The sequence below is a fragment of the Pseudophryne corroboree genome, chromosome 11 (genome assembly GCF_028390025.1).
Source record: "Pseudophryne corroboree isolate aPseCor3 chromosome 11, aPseCor3.hap2, whole genome shotgun sequence".
Taxonomy (NCBI): Eukaryota; Metazoa; Chordata; class Amphibia; order Anura; family Myobatrachidae; genus Pseudophryne; species Pseudophryne corroboree.
The window spans coordinates 249,930,323-249,946,133 of NC_086454.1; the positions used below are offsets into that span (position 1 = coordinate 249,930,323).

Sequence of the window (15,811 nt, forward strand, 5' to 3'; positions counted from 1 at the left end):
TACAGTTACTCCCTTTGAAAGTAGGGGATGCAAGTCCATTTTAGCCTGCAATTCATAGGAAAAGACACTTCTCTCTCAGTCTATACTCTGTAGGCATACAATAGTTTCAGCTTTGCTACATTGATGTGATGTCATAATCAGGTTTAGCTCACAAGAGACTTGTCCACTACATAGCTGTCTCCTGTGTTACAGCATGAGCCAATTGTAAGAGGATGATATGCAAATATTGTAATGCACAAAAACAGTACATGCCATGCTAGATAAAAGCAAGGGGTGATACCCAAACTAAAAACGAGGCTATGCAATTGGTGTTTCTTTCTTATGCTCTCAAAATCAAGTGGTATATTTTTCACACTACAATTGGATTCGGACTTTGATTCTCCATAACCTTGAGCAACGAATCTCTGAACCTGATAAAAACTTGCAATGTTCTCCCCGTCGGGGAATCGAACCCCGGTCTCCCACGTGACAGGCGGGGATACTCACCACTATACTAACGAGGACTAACTTCTTGGATCTGCAGGCAAAATTGGAGCTGAAAATACACCCAGAAACATGTCAGGGTGAGGTCTCGAGATGCGTCTGTGTCATTGGCCACAGAGATTATGTGCTACATGTTATCAAGCTAACATAAAACCCTAAATAAGAAGCAGATAAAAAGATTTATTTTTGTCTCAGCTGAAACAAAGACTACAATACCACTTTGCAAAAAAGATAGTTATTTCAATTAAAAACCTTTTTCTGTTATCCTCTACTGGTCGGTCATGGCCAGGAAGCTTACATGATATCGGTCTATCTATCTCACTTACTATACAGTTACTCCCTTTGAAAGTAGGGGATGCAAGTCCATTTTAGCCTGCAATTCATAGGAAAAGACACTTCTCTCTCAGTCTATAGGCATACAATAGTTTCAGCTTTGCTACATTGATGTGATGTCATAATCAGGTTTAGCTCACAAGAGACTTGTCCACTACATAGCTGTCTCCTGTGTTACAGCATGAGCCAATTGTAAGAGGATGATATGCAAATATTGTAATGCACAAAAACAGTACATGCCATGCTAGATAAAAGCAAGGGGTGATACCCAAACTAAAAATGAGGCTATGCAATTGGTGTTTCTGGTTCTTTCTTATGCTCTCAAAATCAAGTGGTATATTTTTCACGCTACAATTGGATTCGGACTTTGATTCTCCATAACCTTGAGCAACGAATCTCTGAACCTGATAAAAACTTGCAATGTTCTCCCCGTCGGGGAATCGAACCCCGGTCTCCCGCGTGACAGGCGGGGATACTCACCACTATACTAACGAGGACTAACTTCTTGAATCTGCAGGCAAAATTGGAGCTGAAAATACACCCAGAAACATGTCAGGGTGAGGTCTCGAGATGCGTCTGTGTCATTGGCCACAGAGATTATGTGCTACATGTTATCAAGCTAACATAAAACCCTAAATAAGAAGCAGATAAAAAGATTTATTTTTGTCTCAGCTGAAACAAAGACTACAATACCACTTTGCAAAAAAGATAGTCATTTCAATTAAAAACCTTTTTCTGTTATCCTCTACTGGTCGGTCATGGCCAGGAAGCTTACATGATATCGGTCTATCTATCTCACTTACTATACAGTTACTCCCTTTGAAAGTAGGGGATGCAAGCCCATTTTAGCCTGCAATTCATAGGAAAAGACACTTCTCTCTCAGTCTATACTCTGTAGGCATACAATAGTTTCAGCTTTGCTACATTGATGTGATGTCATAATCAGATTTAGCTCACAAGAGACTTGTCCACTACATAGCTGTCTCCTGTGTTACAGCACGAGCCAATTGTAAGAGGATGATATGCAAATATTGTAATGCACAAAAACAGTACATGCCATGCTAGATAAAAGCAAGGGGTGATACCCAAACTAAAAATGAGGCTATGCAATTGGTGTTTCTGGTTCTTTCTTATGCTCTCAAAATCAAGTGGTATATTTTTCACGCTACAATTGGATTCGGACTTTGATTCTCCATAACCTTGAGCAACGAATCTCTGAACCTGATAAAAACTTGCAATGTTCTCCCCGTCGGGGAATCGAACCCCGGTCTCCCGCGTGACAGGCGGGGATACTCACCACTATACTAACAAGGACTAACTTCTTGAATCTGCAGGCAAAATTGGAGCTGAAAATACACCCAGAAACATGTCAGGGTGAGGTCTCGAGATGCGTCTGTGTCATTGGCCACAGAGATTATGTGCTACATGTTATCAAGCTAACATAAAACCCTAAATAAGAAGCAGATAAAAAGATTTATTTTTGTCTCAGCTGAAACAAAGACTACAATACCACTTTGCAAAAAAGATAGTTATTTCAATTAAAAACCTTTTTCTGTTATCCTCTACTGGTCGGTCATGGCCAGGAAGCTTACATGATATCGGTCTATCTATCTCACTTACTATACAGTTACTCCCTTTGAAAGTAGGGGATGCAAGTCCATTTTAGCCTGCAATTCATAGGAAAAGACACTTCTCTCTCAGTCTATAGGCATACAATAGTTTCAGCTTTGCTACATTGATGTGATGTCATAATCAGGTTTAGCTCACAAGAGACTTGTCCACTACATAGCTGTCTCCTGTGTTACAGCATGAGCCAATTGTAAGAGGATGATATGCAAATATTGTAATGCACAAAAACAGTACATGCCATGCTAGATAAAAGCAAGGGGTGATACCCAAACTAAAAACGAGGCTATGCAATTGGTGTTTCTTTCTTATGCTCTCAAAATCAAGTGGTATATTTTTCACACTACAATTGGATTCGGACTTTGATTCTCCATAACCTTGAGCAACGAATCTCTGAACCTGATAAAAACTTGCAATGTTCTCCCCGTCGGGGAATCGAACCCCGGTCTCCCACGTGACAGGCGGGGATACTCACCACTATACTAACGAGGACTAACTTCTTGGATCTGCAGGCAAAATTGGAGCTGAAAATACACCCAGAAACATGTCAGGGTGAGGTCTCGAGATGCGTCTGTGTCATTGGCCACAGAGATTATGTGCTACATGTTATCAAGCTAACATAAAACCCTAAATAAGAAGCAGATAAAAAGATTTATTTTTGTCTCAGCTGAAACAAAGACTACAATACCACTTTGCAAAAAAGATAGTTATTTCAATTAAAAACCTTTTTCTGTTATCCTCTACTGGTCGGTCATGGCCAGGAAGCTTACATGATATCGGTCTATCTATCTCACTTACTATACAGTTACTCCCTTTGAAAGTAGGGGATGCAAGTCCATTTTAGCCTGCAATTCATAGGAAAAGACACTTCTCTCTCAGTCTATAGGCATACAATAGTTTCAGCTTTGCTACATTGATGTGATGTCATAATCAGGTTTAGCTCACAAGAGACTTGTCCACTACATAGCTGTCTCCTGTGTTACAGCATGAGCCAATTGTAAGAGGATGATATGCAAATATTGTAATGCACAAAAACAGTACATGCCATGCTAGATAAAAGCAAGGGGTGATACCCAAACTAAAAATGAGGCTATGCAATTGGTGTTTCTGGTTCTTTCTTATGCTCTCAAAATCAAGTGGTATATTTTTCACGCTACAATTGGATTCGGACTTTGATTCTCCATAACCTTGAGCAACGAATCTCTGAACCTGATAAAAACTTGCAATGTTCTCCCCGTCGGGGAATCGAACCCCGGTCTCCCGCGTGATAGGCGGGGATACTCACCACTATACTAACGAGGACTAACTTCTTGAATCTGCAGGCAAAATTGGAGCTGAAAATACACCCAGAAACATGTCAGGGTGAGGTCTCGAGATGCGTCTGTGTCATTGGCCACAGAGATTATGTGCTATATGTTATCAAGCTAACATAAAACCCTAAATAAGAAGCAGATAAACAGATTTATTTTTGTCTCAGCTGAAACAAAGACTACAATACCACTTTGCAAAAAAGATAGTTATTTCAATTAAAAACCTTTTTCTGTTATCCTCTACTGGTCGGTCATGGCCAGGAAGCTTACATGATATCGGTCTATCTATCTCACTTACTATACAGTTACTCCCTTTGAAAGTAGGGGATGCAAGTCCATTTTAGCCTGCAATTCATAGGAAAAGACACTTCTCTCTCAGTCTATAGGCATACAATAGTTTCAGCTTTGCTACATTGATGTGATGTCATAATCAGGTTTAGCTCACAAGAGACTTGTCCACTACATAGCTGTCTCCTGTGTTACAGCATGAGCCAATTGTAAGAGGATGATATGCAAATATTGTAATGCACAAAAACAGTACATGCCATGCTAGATAAAAGCAAGGGGTGATACCCAAACTAAAAATGAGGCTATGCAATTGGTGTTTCTGGTTCTTTCTTATGCTCTCAAAATCAAGTGGTATATTTTTCACGCTACAATTGGATTCGGACTTTGATTCTCCATAACCTTGAGCAACGAATCTCTGAACCTGATAAAAACTTGCAATGTTCTCCCCGTCGGGGAATCGAACCCCGGTCTCCCGCGTGACAGGCGGGGATACTCACCACTATACTAACGAGGACTAACTTCTTGAATCTGCAGGCAAAATTGGAGCTGAAAATACACCCAGAAACATGTCAGGGTGAGGTCTCGAGATGCGTCTGTGTCATTGGCCACAGAGATTATGTGCTACATGTTATCAAGCTAACATAAAACCCTAAATAAGAAGCAGATAAAAAGATTTATTTTTGTCTCAGCTGAAACAAAGACTACAATACCACTTTGCAAAAAAGATAGTCATTTCAATTAAAAACCTTTTTCTGTTATCCTCTACTGGTCGGTCATGGCCAGGAAGCTTACATGATATCGGTCTATCTATCTCACTTACTATACAGTTACTCCCTTTGAAAGTAGGGGATGCAAGCCCATTTTAGCCTGCAATTCATAGGAAAAGACACTTCTCTCTCAGTCTATACTCTGTAGGCATACAATAGTTTCAGCTTTGCTACATTGATGTGATGTCATAATCAGATTTAGCTCACAAGAGACTTGTCCACTACATAGCTGTCTCCTGTGTTACAGCACGAGCCAATTGTAAGAGGATGATATGCAAATATTGTAATGCACAAAAACAGTACATGCCATGCTAGATAAAAGCAAGGGGTGATACCCAAACTAAAAATGAGGCTATGCAATTGGTGTTTCTGGTTCTTTCTTATGCTCTCAAAATCAAGTGGTATATTTTTCACGCTACAATTGGATTCGGACTTTGATTCTCCATAACCTTGAGCAACGAATCTCTGAACCTGATAAAAACTTGCAATGTTCTCCCCGTCGGGGAATCGAACCCCGGTCTCCCGCGTGACAGGCGGGGATACTCACCACTATACTAACAAGGACTAACTTCTTGAATCTGCAGGCAAAATTGGAGCTGAAAATACACCCAGAAACATGTCAGGGTGAGGTCTCGAGATGCGTCTGTGTCATTGGCCACAGAGATTATGTGCTACATGTTATCAAGCTAACATAAAACCCTAAATAAGAAGCAGATAAACAGATTTATTTTTGTCTCAGCTGAAACAAAGACTACAATACCACTTTGCAAAAAAGATAGTCATTTCAATTAAAAACCTTTTTCTGTTATCCTCTACTGGTCGGTCATGGCCAGGAAGCTTACATGATATCGGTCTATCTATCTCACTTACTATCCAGTTACTCCCTTTGAAAGTAGGGGATGCAAGTCCATTTTAGCCTGCAATTCATAGGAAAAGACACTTCTCTCTCAGTCTATACTCTGTAGGCATACAATAGTTTCAGCTTTGCTACATTGATGTGATGTCATAATCAGGTTTAGCTCACAAGAGACTTGTCCACTACATAGCTGTCTCCTCTGTTACAGCATGAGCCAATTGTAAGAGGATGATATGCAAATATTGTAATGCACAAAAACAGTACATGCCATGCTAGATAAAAGCAAGGGGTGATACCCAAACTAAAAACGAGGCTATGCAATTGTTGTTTCTGGTTCTTTCTTATGCTCTCAAAATCAAGTGGTATATTTTTCACGCTACAATTGGATTCGGACTTTGATTCTCCATAACCTTGAGCAACGAATCTCTGAACCTGATAAAAACTTGCAATGTTCTCCCCGTCGGGGAATCGAACCCCGGTCTCCCGCGTGACAGGCGGGGATACTCACCACTATACTAACAAGGACTAACTTCTTGAATCTGCAGGCAAAATTGGAGCTGAAAATACACCCAGAAACATGTCAGGGTGAGGTCTCGAGATGCGTCTGTGTCATTGGCCACAGAGATTATGTGCTACATGTTATCAAGCTAACATAAAACCCTAAATAAGAAGCAGATAAAAAGATTTATTTTTGTCTCAGCTGAAACAAAGACTACAATACCACTTTGCAAAAAAGATAGTTATTTCAATTAAAAACCTTTTTCTGTTATCCTCTACTGGTCGGTCATGGCCAGGAAGCTTACATGATATCGGTCTATCTATCTCACTTACTATACAGTTACTCCCTTTGAAAGTAGGGGATGCAAGTCCATTTTAGCCTGCAATTCATAGGAAAAGACACTTCTCTCTCAGTCTATAGGCATACAATAGTTTCAGCTTTGCTACATTGATGTGATGTCATAATCAGGTTTAGCTCACAAGAGACTTGTCCACTACATAGCTGTCTCCTCTGTTACAGCATGAGCCAATTGTAAGAGGATGATATGCAAATATTGTAATGCACAAAAACAGTACATGCCATGCTAGATAAAAGCAAGGGGTGATACCCAAACTAAAAACGAGGCTATGCAATTGGTGTTTCTGGTTCTTTCTTATGCTCTCAAAATCAAGTGGTATATTTTTCACGCTACAATTGGATTCGGACTTTGATTCTCCATAACCTTGAGCAACGAATCTCTGAACCTGATAAAAACTTGCAACGTTCTCCCCGTTGGGGAATCGAACCCCAGTCTCCCGCGTGACAGGCGGGGATACTCACCACTATACTAACGAGGACTAACTTCTTGAATCTGCAGGCAAAATTGGAGCTGAAAATACACCCAGAAACATGTCAGGGTGAGGTCTCGAGATGCGTCTGTGTCATTGGCCACAGAGATTATGTGCTACATGTTATCAAGCTAACATAAAACCCTAAATAAGAAGCAGATAAAAAGATTTATTTTTGTCTCAGCTGAAACAAAGACTACAATACCACTTTGCAAAAAAGATAGTCATTTCAATTAAAAACCTTTTTCTGTTATCCTCTACTGGTCGGTCATGGCCAGGAAGCTTACATGATATCGGTCTTTCTATCTCACTTACTATACAGTTACTCCCTTTGAAAGTAGGGGATGCAAGTCCATTTTAGCCTGCAATTCATAGGAAAAGACACTTCTCTCTCAGTCTATACTCTGTAGGCATACAATAGTTTCAGCTTTGCTACATTGATGTGATGTCATAATCAGGTTTAGCTCACAAGAGACTTGTCCACTACATAGCTGTCTCCTGTGTTACAGCATGAGCCAATTGTAAGAGGATGATATGCAAATATTGTAATGCACAAAAACAGTACATGCCATGCTAGATAAAAGCAAGGGGTGATACCCAAACTAAAAACGAGGCTATGCAATTGGTGTTTCTTTCTTATGCTCTCAAAATCAAGTGGTATATTTTTCACACTACAATTGGATTCGGACTTTGATTCTCCATAACCTTGAGCAACGAATCTCTGAACCTGATAAAAACTTGCAATGTTCTCCCCGTCGGGGAATCGAACCCCGGTCTCCCACGTGACAGGCGGGGATACTCACCACTATACTAACGAGGACTAACTTCTTGGATCTGCAGGCAAAATTGGAGCTGAAAATACACCCAGAAACATGTCAGGGTGAGGTCTCGAGATGCGTCTGTGTCATTGGCCACAGAGATTATGTGCTACATGTTATCAAGCTAACATAAAACCCTAAATAAGAAGCAGATAAAAAGATTTATTTTTGTCTCAGCTGAAACAAAGACTACAATACCACTTTGCAAAAAAGATAGTTATTTCAATTAAAAACCTTTTTCTGTTATCCTCTACTGGTCGGTCATGGCCAGGAAGCTTACATGATATCGGTCTATCTATCTCACTTACTATACAGTTACTCCCTTTGAAAGTAGGGGATGCAAGTCCATTTTAGCCTGCAATTCATAGGAAAAGACACTTCTCTCTCAGTCTATAGGCATACAATAGTTTCAGCTTTGCTACATTGATGTGATGTCATAATCAGGTTTAGCTCACAAGAGACTTGTCCACTACATAGCTGTCTCCTGTGTTACAGCATGAGCCAATTGTAAGAGGATGATATGCAAATATTGTAATGCACAAAAACAGTACATGCCATGCTAGATAAAAGCAAGGGGTGATACCCAAACTAAAAATGAGGCTATGCAATTGGTGTTTCTGGTTCTTTCTTATGCTCTCAAAATCAAGTGGTATATTTTTCACGCTACAATTGGATTCGGACTTTGATTCTCCATAACCTTGAGCAACGAATCTCTGAACCTGATAAAAACTTGCAATGTTCTCCCCGTCGGGGAATCGAACCCCGGTCTCCCGCGTGATAGGCGGGGATACTCACCACTATACTAACGAGGACTAACTTCTTGAATCTGCAGGCAAAATTGGAGCTGAAAATACACCCAGAAACATGTCAGGGTGAGGTCTCGAGATGCGTCTGTGTCATTGGCCACAGAGATTATGTGCTACATGTTATCAAGCTAACATAAAACCCTAAATAAGAAGCAGATAAACAGATTTATTTTTGTCTCAGCTGAAACAAAGACTACAATACCACTTTGCAAAAAAGATAGTTATTTCAATTAAAAACCTTTTTCTGTTATCCTCTACTGGTCGGTCATGGCCAGGAAGCTTACATGATATCGGTCTATCTATCTCACTTACTATACAGTTACTCCCTTTGAAAGTAGGGGATGCAAGTCCATTTTAGCCTGCAATTCATAGGAAAAGACACTTCTCTCTCAGTCTATAGGCATACAATAGTTTCAGCTTTGCTACATTGATGTGATGTCATAATCAGGTTTAGCTCACAAGAGACTTGTCCACTACATAGCTGTCTCCTGTGTTACAGCATGAGCCAATTGTAAGAGGATGATATGCAAATATTGTAATGCACAAAAACAGTACATGCCATGCTAGATAAAAGCAAGGGGTGATACCCAAACTAAAAATGAGGCTATGCAATTGGTGTTTCTGGTTCTTTCTTATGCTCTCAAAATCAAGTGGTATATTTTTCACGCTACAATTGGATTCGGACTTTGATTCTCCATAACCTTGAGCAACGAATCTCTGAACCTGATAAAAACTTGCAATGTTCTCCCCGTCGGGGAATCGAACCCCGGTCTCCCGCGTGACAGGCGGGGATACTCACCACTATACTAACGAGGACTAACTTCTTGAATCTGCAGGCAAAATTGGAGCTGAAAATACACCCAGAAACATGTCAGGGTGAGGTCTCGAGATGCGTCTGTGTCATTGGCCACAGAGATTATGTGCTACATGTTATCAAGCTAACATAAAACCCTAAATAAGAAGCAGATAAAAAGATTTATTTTTGTCTCAGCTGAAACAAAGACTACAATACCACTTTGCAAAAAAGATAGTCATTTCAATTAAAAACCTTTTTCTGTTATCCTCTACTGGTCGGTCATGGCCAGGAAGCTTACATGATATCGGTCTATCTATCTCACTTACTATACAGTTACTCCCTTTGAAAGTAGGGGATGCAAGCCCATTTTAGCCTGCAATTCATAGGAAAAGACACTTCTCTCTCAGTCTATACTCTGTAGGCATACAATAGTTTCAGCTTTGCTACATTGATGTGATGTCATAATCAGATTTAGCTCACAAGAGACTTGTCCACTACATAGCTGTCTCCTGTGTTACAGCACGAGCCAATTGTAAGAGGATGATATGCAAATATTGTAATGCACAAAAACAGTACATGCCATGCTAGATAAAAGCAAGGGGTGATACCCAAACTAAAAATGAGGCTATGCAATTGGTGTTTCTGGTTCTTTCTTATGCTCTCAAAATCAAGTGGTATATTTTTCACGCTACAATTGGATTCGGACTTTGATTCTCCATAACCTTGAGCAACGAATCTCTGAACCTGATAAAAACTTGCAATGTTCTCCCCGTCGGGGAATCGAACCCCGGTCTCCCGCGTGACAGGCGGGGATACTCACCACTATACTAACAAGGACTAACTTCTTGAATCTGCAGGCAAAATTGGAGCTGAAAATACACCCAGAAACATGTCAGGGTGAGGTCTCGAGATGCGTCTGTGTCATTGGCCACAGAGATTATGTGCTACATGTTATCAAGCTAACATAAAACCCTAAATAAGAAGCAGATAAAAAGATTTATTTTTGTCTCAGCTGAAACAAAGACTACAATACCACTTTGCAAAAAAGATAGTTATTTCAATTAAAAACCTTTTTCTGTTATCCTCTACTGGTCGGTCATGGCCAGGAAGCTTACATGATATCGGTCTATCTATCTCACTTACTATACAGTTACTCCCTTTGAAAGTAGGGGATGCAAGTCCATTTTAGCCTGCAATTCATAGGAAAAGACACTTCTCTCTCAGTCTATAGGCATACAATAGTTTCAGCTTTGCTACATTGATGTGATGTCATAATCAGGTTTAGCTCACAAGAGACTTGTCCACTACATAGCTGTCTCCTGTGTTACAGCATGAGCCAATTGTAAGAGGATGATATGCAAATATTGTAATGCACAAAAACAGTACATGCCATGCTAGATAAAAGCAAGGGGTGATACCCAAACTAAAAACGAGGCTATGCAATTGGTGTTTCTTTCTTATGCTCTCAAAATCAAGTGGTATATTTTTCACACTACAATTGGATTCGGACTTTGATTCTCCATAACCTTGAGCAACGAATCTCTGAACCTGATAAAAACTTGCAATGTTCTCCCCGTCGGGGAATCGAACCCCGGTCTCCCACGTGACAGGCGGGGATACTCACCACTATACTAACGAGGACTAACTTCTTGGATCTGCAGGCAAAATTGGAGCTGAAAATACACCCAGAAACATGTCAGGGTGAGGTCTCGAGATGCGTCTGTGTCATTGGCCACAGAGATTATGTGCTACATGTTATCAAGCTAACATAAAACCCTAAATAAGAAGCAGATAAAAAGATTTATTTTTGTCTCAGCTGAAACAAAGACTACAATACCACTTTGCAAAAAAGATAGTTATTTCAATTAAAAACCTTTTTCTGTTATCCTCTACTGGTCGGTCATGGCCAGGAAGCTTACATGATATCGGTCTATCTATCTCACTTACTATACAGTTACTCCCTTTGAAAGTAGGGGATGCAAGTCCATTTTAGCCTGCAATTCATAGGAAAAGACACTTCTCTCTCAGTCTATAGGCATACAATAGTTTCAGCTTTGCTACATTGATGTGATGTCATAATCAGGTTTAGCTCACAAGAGACTTGTCCACTACATAGCTGTCTCCTGTGTTACAGCATGAGCCAATTGTAAGAGGATGATATGCAAATATTGTAATGCACAAAAACAGTACATGCCATGCTAGATAAAAGCAAGGGGTGATACCCAAACTAAAAATGAGGCTATGCAATTGGTGTTTCTGGTTCTTTCTTATGCTCTCAAAATCAAGTGGTATATTTTTCACGCTACAATTGGATTCGGACTTTGATTCTCCATAACCTTGAGCAACGAATCTCTGAACCTGATAAAAACTTGCAATGTTCTCCCCGTCGGGGAATCGAACCCCGGTCTCCCGCGTGATAGGCGGGGATACTCACCACTATACTAACGAGGACTAACTTCTTGAATCTGCAGGCAAAATTGGAGCTGAAAATACACCCAGAAACATGTCAGGGTGAGGTCTCGAGATGCGTCTGTGTCATTGGCCACAGAGATTATGTGCTATATGTTATCAAGCTAACATAAAACCCTAAATAAGAAGCAGATAAACAGATTTATTTTTGTCTCAGCTGAAACAAAGACTACAATACCACTTTGCAAAAAAGATAGTTATTTCAATTAAAAACCTTTTTCTGTTATCCTCTACTGGTCGGTCATGGCCAGGAAGCTTACATGATATCGGTCTATCTATCTCACTTACTATACAGTTACTCCCTTTGAAAGTAGGGGATGCAAGTCCATTTTAGCCTGCAATTCATAGGAAAAGACACTTCTCTCTCAGTCTATAGGCATACAATAGTTTCAGCTTTGCTACATTGATGTGATGTCATAATCAGGTTTAGCTCACAAGAGACTTGTCCACTACATAGCTGTCTCCTGTGTTACAGCATGAGCCAATTGTAAGAGGATGATATGCAAATATTGTAATGCACAAAAACAGTACATGCCATGCTAGATAAAAGCAAGGGGTGATACCCAAACTAAAAATGAGGCTATGCAATTGGTGTTTCTGGTTCTTTCTTATGCTCTCAAAATCAAGTGGTATATTTTTCACGCTACAATTGGATTCGGACTTTGATTCTCCATAACCTTGAGCAACGAATCTCTGAACCTGATAAAAACTTGCAATGTTCTCCCCGTCGGGGAATCGAACCCCGGTCTCCCGCGTGACAGGCGGGGATACTCACCACTATACTAACGAGGACTAACTTCTTGAATCTGCAGGCAAAATTGGAGCTGAAAATACACCCAGAAACATGTCAGGGTGAGGTCTCGAGATGCGTCTGTGTCATTGGCCACAGAGATTATGTGCTACATGTTATCAAGCTAACATAAAACCCTAAATAAGAAGCAGATAAAAAGATTTATTTTTGTCTCAGCTGAAACAAAGACTACAATACCACTTTGCAAAAAAGATAGTCATTTCAATTAAAAACCTTTTTCTGTTATCCTCTACTGGTCGGTCATGGCCAGGAAGCTTACATGATATCGGTCTATCTATCTCACTTACTATACAGTTACTCCCTTTGAAAGTAGGGGATGCAAGCCCATTTTAGCCTGCAATTCATAGGAAAAGACACTTCTCTCTCAGTCTATACTCTGTAGGCATACAATAGTTTCAGCTTTGCTACATTGATGTGATGTCATAATCAGATTTAGCTCACAAGAGACTTGTCCACTACATAGCTGTCTCCTGTGTTACAGCACGAGCCAATTGTAAGAGGATGATATGCAAATATTGTAATGCACAAAAACAGTACATGCCATGCTAGATAAAAGCAAGGGGTGATACCCAAACTAAAAATGAGGCTATGCAATTGGTGTTTCTGGTTCTTTCTTATGCTCTCAAAATCAAGTGGTATATTTTTCACGCTACAATTGGATTCGGACTTTGATTCTCCATAACCTTGAGCAACGAATCTCTGAACCTGATAAAAACTTGCAATGTTCTCCCCGTCGGGGAATCGAACCCCGGTCTCCCGCGTGACAGGCGGGGATACTCACCACTATACTAACAAGGACTAACTTCTTGAATCTGCAGGCAAAATTGGAGCTGAAAATACACCCAGAAACATGTCAGGGTGAGGTCTCGAGATGCGTCTGTGTCATTGGCCACAGAGATTATGTGCTACATGTTATCAAGCTAACATAAAACCCTAAATAAGAAGCAGATAAACAGATTTATTTTTGTCTCAGCTGAAACAAAGACTACAATACCACTTTGCAAAAAAGATAGTCATTTCAATTAAAAACCTTTTTCTGTTATCCTCTACTGGTCGGTCATGGCCAGGAAGCTTACATGATATCGGTCTATCTATCTCACTTACTATCCAGTTACTCCCTTTGAAAGTAGGGGATGCAAGTCCATTTTAGCCTGCAATTCATAGGAAAAGACACTTCTCTCTCAGTCTATACTCTGTAGGCATACAATAGTTTCAGCTTTGCTACATTGATGTGATGTCATAATCAGGTTTAGCTCACAAGAGACTTGTCCACTACATAGCTGTCTCCTCTGTTACAGCATGAGCCAATTGTAAGAGGATGATATGCAAATATTGTAATGCACAAAAACAGTACATGCCATGCTAGATAAAAGCAAGGGGTGATACCCAAACTAAAAACGAGGCTATGCAATTGTTGTTTCTGGTTCTTTCTTATGCTCTCAAAATCAAGTGGTATATTTTTCACGCTACAATTGGATTCGGACTTTGATTCTCCATAACCTTGAGCAACGAATCTCTGAACCTGATAAAAACTTGCAATGTTCTCCCCGTTGGGGAATCGAACCCCAGTCTCCCGCGTGACAGGCGGGGATACTCACCACTATACTAACGAGGACTAACTTCTTGAATCTGCAGGCAAAATTGGAGCTGAAAATACACCCAGAAACATGTCAGGGTGAGGTCTCGAGATGCGTCTGTGTCATTGGCCACAGAGATTATGTGCTACATGTTATCAAGCTAACATAAAACCCTAAATAAGAAGCAGATAAAAAGATTTATTTTTGTCTCAGCTGAAACAAAGACTACAATACCACTTTGCAAAAAAGATAGTCATTTCAATTAAAAACCTTTTTCTGTTATCCTCTACTGGTCGGTCATGGCCAGGAAGCTTACATGATATCGGTCTTTCTATCTCACTTACTATACAGTTACTCCCTTTGAAAGTAGGGGATGCAAGTCCATTTTAGCCTGCAATTCATAGGAAAAGACACTTCTCTCTCAGTCTATACTCTGTAGGCATACAATAGTTTCAGCTTTGCTACATTGATGTGATGTCATAATCAGGTTTAGCTCACAAGAGACTTGTCCACTACATAGCTGTCTCCTGTGTTACAGCATGAGCCAATTGTAAGAGGATGATATGCAAATATTGTAATGCACAAAAACAGTACATGCCATGCTAGATAAAAGCAAGGGTGATACCCAAACTAAAAACGAGGCTATGCAATTGGTGTTTCTTTCTTATGCTCTCAAAATCAAGTGGTATATTTTTCACACTACAATTGGATTCGGACTTTGATTCTCCATAACCTTGAGCAACGAATCTCTGAACCTGATAAAAACTTGCAATGTTCTCCCCGTCGGGGAATCGAACCCCGGTCTCCCGCGTGACAGGCGGGGATACTCACCACTATACTAACGAGGACTAACTTCTTGGATCTGCAGGCAAAATTGGAGCTGAAAATACACCCAGAAACATGTCAGGGTGAGGTCTCGAGATGCGTCTGTGTCATTGGCCACAGAGATTATGTGCTACATGTTATCAAGCTAACATAAAACCCTAAATAAGAAGCAGATAAAAAGATTTATTTTTGTCTCAGCTGAAACAAAGACTACAATACCACTTTGCAAAAAAGATAGTTATTTCAATTAAAAACCTTTTTCTGTTATCCTCTACTGGTCGGTCATGGCCAGGAAGCTTACATGATATCGGTCTATCTATCTCACTTACTATACAGTTACTCCCTTTGAAAGTAGGGGATGCAAGTCCATTTTAGCCTGCAATTCATAGGAAAAGACACTTCTCTCTCAGTCTATAGGCATACAATAGTTTCAGCTTTGCTACATTGATGTGATGTCATAATCAGGTTTAGCTCACAAGAGACTTGTCCACTACATAGCTGTCTCCTGTGTTACAGCATGAGCCAATTGTAAGAGGATGATATGCAAATATTGTAATGCACAAAAACAGTACATGCCATGCTAGATAAAAGCAAGGGGTGATACCCAAACTAAAAATGAGGCTATGCAATTGGTGTTTCTGGTTCTTTCTTATGCTCTCAAAATCAAGTGGTATATTTTTCACGCTACAATTGGATTCGGACTTTGATTCTCCATAACCT

At 40.1% G+C, this 15,811-nt stretch overlaps 19 non-coding genes across 19 annotated transcripts; all 19 read right to left on the reverse strand.

The window, feature by feature from the left end:
* Positions 1 to 431: 431 nt before the first annotated feature.
* TRNAD-GUC (transfer RNA aspartic acid (anticodon GUC)) lies at positions 432 to 503 on the reverse strand. The gene has a single exon. It is a non-coding gene; the product is annotated as a tRNA-Asp (tRNA).
* A 738-nt stretch (positions 504 to 1,241) lies between these two features.
* TRNAD-GUC (transfer RNA aspartic acid (anticodon GUC)) lies at positions 1,242 to 1,313 on the reverse strand. The gene has a single exon. It is a non-coding gene; the product is annotated as a tRNA-Asp (tRNA).
* Positions 1,314 to 2,058: 745 nt separating this feature from the next.
* On the reverse strand, positions 2,059 to 2,130 carry TRNAD-GUC (transfer RNA aspartic acid (anticodon GUC)). Its single transcript has one exon. It is a non-coding gene; the product is annotated as a tRNA-Asp (tRNA).
* A 732-nt stretch (positions 2,131 to 2,862) lies between these two features.
* Positions 2,863 to 2,934, reverse strand: TRNAD-GUC (transfer RNA aspartic acid (anticodon GUC)). Its single transcript has one exon. It is a non-coding gene; the product is annotated as a tRNA-Asp (tRNA).
* A 738-nt stretch (positions 2,935 to 3,672) lies between these two features.
* TRNAD-AUC (transfer RNA aspartic acid (anticodon AUC)) lies at positions 3,673 to 3,744 on the reverse strand. Its single transcript has one exon. It is a non-coding gene; the product is annotated as a tRNA-Asp (tRNA).
* A 738-nt stretch (positions 3,745 to 4,482) lies between these two features.
* TRNAD-GUC (transfer RNA aspartic acid (anticodon GUC)) lies at positions 4,483 to 4,554 on the reverse strand. Its single transcript has one exon. It is a non-coding gene; the product is annotated as a tRNA-Asp (tRNA).
* Positions 4,555 to 5,299: 745 nt separating this feature from the next.
* On the reverse strand, positions 5,300 to 5,371 carry TRNAD-GUC (transfer RNA aspartic acid (anticodon GUC)). The gene has a single exon. It is a non-coding gene; the product is annotated as a tRNA-Asp (tRNA).
* A 745-nt stretch (positions 5,372 to 6,116) lies between these two features.
* Positions 6,117 to 6,188, reverse strand: TRNAD-GUC (transfer RNA aspartic acid (anticodon GUC)). The gene has a single exon. It is a non-coding gene; the product is annotated as a tRNA-Asp (tRNA).
* A 738-nt stretch (positions 6,189 to 6,926) lies between these two features.
* On the reverse strand, positions 6,927 to 6,998 carry TRNAD-GUC (transfer RNA aspartic acid (anticodon GUC)). Its single transcript has one exon. It is a non-coding gene; the product is annotated as a tRNA-Asp (tRNA).
* Positions 6,999 to 7,737: 739 nt separating this feature from the next.
* Positions 7,738 to 7,809, reverse strand: TRNAD-GUC (transfer RNA aspartic acid (anticodon GUC)). Its single transcript has one exon. It is a non-coding gene; the product is annotated as a tRNA-Asp (tRNA).
* Positions 7,810 to 8,547: 738 nt separating this feature from the next.
* On the reverse strand, positions 8,548 to 8,619 carry TRNAD-AUC (transfer RNA aspartic acid (anticodon AUC)). Its single transcript has one exon. It is a non-coding gene; the product is annotated as a tRNA-Asp (tRNA).
* Positions 8,620 to 9,357: 738 nt separating this feature from the next.
* Positions 9,358 to 9,429, reverse strand: TRNAD-GUC (transfer RNA aspartic acid (anticodon GUC)). Its single transcript has one exon. It is a non-coding gene; the product is annotated as a tRNA-Asp (tRNA).
* A 745-nt stretch (positions 9,430 to 10,174) lies between these two features.
* TRNAD-GUC (transfer RNA aspartic acid (anticodon GUC)) lies at positions 10,175 to 10,246 on the reverse strand. Its single transcript has one exon. It is a non-coding gene; the product is annotated as a tRNA-Asp (tRNA).
* A 732-nt stretch (positions 10,247 to 10,978) lies between these two features.
* Positions 10,979 to 11,050, reverse strand: TRNAD-GUC (transfer RNA aspartic acid (anticodon GUC)). The gene has a single exon. It is a non-coding gene; the product is annotated as a tRNA-Asp (tRNA).
* Positions 11,051 to 11,788: 738 nt separating this feature from the next.
* TRNAD-AUC (transfer RNA aspartic acid (anticodon AUC)) lies at positions 11,789 to 11,860 on the reverse strand. The gene has a single exon. It is a non-coding gene; the product is annotated as a tRNA-Asp (tRNA).
* Positions 11,861 to 12,598: 738 nt separating this feature from the next.
* TRNAD-GUC (transfer RNA aspartic acid (anticodon GUC)) lies at positions 12,599 to 12,670 on the reverse strand. Its single transcript has one exon. It is a non-coding gene; the product is annotated as a tRNA-Asp (tRNA).
* Positions 12,671 to 13,415: 745 nt separating this feature from the next.
* Positions 13,416 to 13,487, reverse strand: TRNAD-GUC (transfer RNA aspartic acid (anticodon GUC)). The gene has a single exon. It is a non-coding gene; the product is annotated as a tRNA-Asp (tRNA).
* A 745-nt stretch (positions 13,488 to 14,232) lies between these two features.
* TRNAD-GUC (transfer RNA aspartic acid (anticodon GUC)) lies at positions 14,233 to 14,304 on the reverse strand. Its single transcript has one exon. It is a non-coding gene; the product is annotated as a tRNA-Asp (tRNA).
* Positions 14,305 to 15,042: 738 nt separating this feature from the next.
* TRNAD-GUC (transfer RNA aspartic acid (anticodon GUC)) lies at positions 15,043 to 15,114 on the reverse strand. The gene has a single exon. It is a non-coding gene; the product is annotated as a tRNA-Asp (tRNA).
* Between the last annotated feature and the right edge of the window lie 697 nt (positions 15,115 to 15,811).